We start from the raw sequence: 3,205 nt of genomic DNA, 5'->3' as shown, positions 1-3,205 counted from the left end.
TTAAAAAATCGGTGAATCAAATTCTAAATTAATTAGGTCCAACATTCTTAAAGTGTTAACAGAACATGATATCATTTCTTATCATTTGATAAATTTATATTTATCTATACTATAATATTTATGAAATTATAATATATTACAAAAGATTAACACACCTCTAGAGAAGTTGAGATATTGGATCTGGAGAGAGGGATTTATCTCGGGAAATGAATCAAGTACTCGATGCTAAAATCAAATGAAACAAAAAATATAAGAGTTTTAGTTCTTATTCATATTTTTGGTACTTTCAAATAAATATGACCAAACTAATTAACTTAAAATACAGGAAAGCAATAACAAATTAAAACCGAAATTGAAAAAAGAAATTAAAAATGTTATTATAGTATTTAGAAAGTAACGGACGATTACTATTCTCTTTGGTATTTGTAAAACAAATTAATATTTGCCACTAAAAATATTTAATATTTTTTAGGGAGTGACTATGGTATGAATACCAAAAATTATTTAAACTTGTAGATTTGTGGTGACATATCTTAGAGCATAATTATTAAAATTGGACTGAACATTCGACCGGAAAACTGATAAATCAGACCTTAAACTAATCCGATCCAATATTCTAAAAATATTAACACACCTGCGAAAGATTTGAGGTAGTCAACTGAAGAAAGCGATTTGGCAATTCGGCATCGTCATGGTCATGAAAAGTAGCTACATGTTCCTGAGATCAAATGAAAAAAAAAATAAATATAATAGTTTTAGTTCTTATTCTTATTTTTGGTATTTACAACAAATTGAATATATAGCTACACTTATTTTACCACGCTTAAAATAAGTCTCTATCTAATAATACTGTGACACTTTTGCATCAAATTTTTAACCGTCACTAATCACTATACTGAGTCTATATGTCTCACTCTTTCTCATTTACAGATTTATTTCCTATTTCTTCCACCCTATTATTATTCACGCTCGTTTGATATGAGAAGAGAAGAGATGAGAAAGTATCATCACAGCGTAGCCTTCACCACACTGCAGTTCGCGTTCGCCGATCGCCGTCGCCCTTCTCTTCCCCTCTTTTAGGAGTATGAAGCCTAATCTATTCTGTTCTTTTCACATTCTGCAGTGAAATCGCGCGATCATTCTAATTCAGAGCTCTCGCAACAGAGCAACCAAAAACTTTCGTGGATTTCGAATCAATCACTCAGGCCATGAATGGTATATCTTTCTTCTTTCTTTTTCATGTTTTTTATTTTTATACCTATGATACACGCAATCTCCAGGGAGCAATTTTGCAAATTTAGGGTTCAGGAGGATCAAATTTGTGTATAATTATAATTGAAATTTGAAAATAGGGGATACTATGACTTTGTTATGCCTTATACGGATTTGTTGGCATTGAAGTTTCATGACTTTTATATATAATTGAAGATGTCTCCTTGTATTTTATTCTTGCCTAATGTTTTATATCAATAGAGTATGAGGATTCCAACGAAGATGCTGTAGTTCGCTGGTATTGAGGATGTGTTTACTTCATCAAGAGGATCCACTAAGATACTTGGAAATTTTGACAAGGTTTCAAATTCTGTTCAGATTAATTTTTTTCTTCTAGATTGTTTAATTTTATAATCTCCCATTGATATATTTATTCTGAGTATTGAAAAAGCAAGAATAACATTATGCTGAATCTATATATATAGCTGAGGGGGCTCATAACAATAGTAAAGTTATGTGTTACTCTTAACTTGGATGAAAGTTGAATGTGATGAATGAGTATAAATTTTTTATGGCAATTATTTGTAATATTTTCACTTGATGCTTTATTTCTTTCTTGTTACTGTTGTTATTATTACTTATTAGTACTGCTACTATTGTTAATTATTAAGTTTTTCTATCCATTTGGGTAGTTGAATGATGAATTTAAGTGCTTCCTGTCAAAGAGTGTTATTAGATGCAGAATAGGTTGCTTATTTTTCTTATTGTTTCCTAAAAAAATAATATAAAAATATAACATATAATTTGACTGACTTGTATAAATCAAATCACTTTTATATTTTGGACTTAGATGAATTAAATGTCACTTTGATATATACACTTCATAATGGTTATCTCATGAGGCAGATTTCAGCTGAAGAGGTATTAACAACAGATTTCTTTTATAATATTTAGAAAGGGACGGACATTACTATTCTTTTTGGTATTTGCAAAACAAATTAATATTTGCCACTAAAAATATTTAATATCTTTTGAGGAGCGACTATGGTATGAATACCAAAAATTATCTACACTTGTAGATTTGTGGTAACATGCCTTATAGTATAGTTATTAAAACTGGACCGAATATTTGATTGAAAAACTAATGAATCGAACATTTGATTGTAACTTAATATATAAGATTGACGTTGTAACACCCTACCATACAGAGTCTTATGCTTAAGTCATAATTCAGAGATGGCAAGGTATTACGACCTCTAAAACAAAAATTTAGTACGTATAGTAGTATGAATAATTGATTATAACTAGGAGCCTTGTAGAAAAAGGGGTAAACAAAAACCGTAACTCGAAAACGCAACACTCCGGTCGATAACGTAACGAGCAAAGGATAAGCTAATGGGAGACTATATATATATAAAGAGTGTCAAGCACGGGAATATCAAGACTCAAAATCCGGCTGCGAAGATAACCGGTCCGAGCATAATAATACATACATATAATAAAATAAGGAAACCCCAAAGGAAACCCAAAGGGACACAAATACAGAAAACCTATTCTCCAAAAATCCCCTCTAGAAGGAGTCATCACAGTTTGTATTATTTAATGGAGATAAAAGTATCTAAACAAGATATATAACCCAAAACAGAGTCTCGAGAACAAAGGATCTTTGCTAATCCAGAAGTCCCCAGCATGCCTCAACGAGAAGCCTCGCGTCCTGCATCTGAAAACCACAAAATCCGCATGGGTGAGAACCAGAGGTCCCCAGCACGGTAACAGCTTCCACATATATAATACATAATAATAGAGGAAAGCCGAAGGCAATCCTAGAACTTCCTCCAGATAATATCAAAGCTTATAAACAAGCTAAACCATATAAGGGTATCTGACTAAAGATTCTTCAGTCTAACTAATACTTCCCTTTCCAATTCCTTCAAACCTCCCAACCACCAGCAGGAGTATAATATAGCAAACACAGTTATATCAGACAAGAGAT

General features: G+C 31.6%; 1 long non-coding RNA gene across 1 annotated transcript; it reads left to right on the top strand.

Annotated features, from left to right (window-relative positions):
• LOC107620072 lies at window positions 862-1,800 on the top strand. The gene is made up of 2 exons (XR_001615814.2): window positions 862-1,215; window positions 1,474-1,800. It is a non-coding gene; the product is annotated as an uncharacterized LOC107620072 (long non-coding RNA).

The sequence above is a fragment of the Arachis ipaensis genome, chromosome B01 (genome assembly GCF_000816755.2).
Source record: "Arachis ipaensis cultivar K30076 chromosome B01, Araip1.1, whole genome shotgun sequence".
Taxonomy (NCBI): domain Eukaryota; kingdom Viridiplantae; phylum Streptophyta; class Magnoliopsida; order Fabales; family Fabaceae; genus Arachis; species Arachis ipaensis.
The sequence above is the reverse complement of the archived record's forward strand: the minus strand, read 5'-3'. Positions and strand labels throughout refer to the sequence as shown.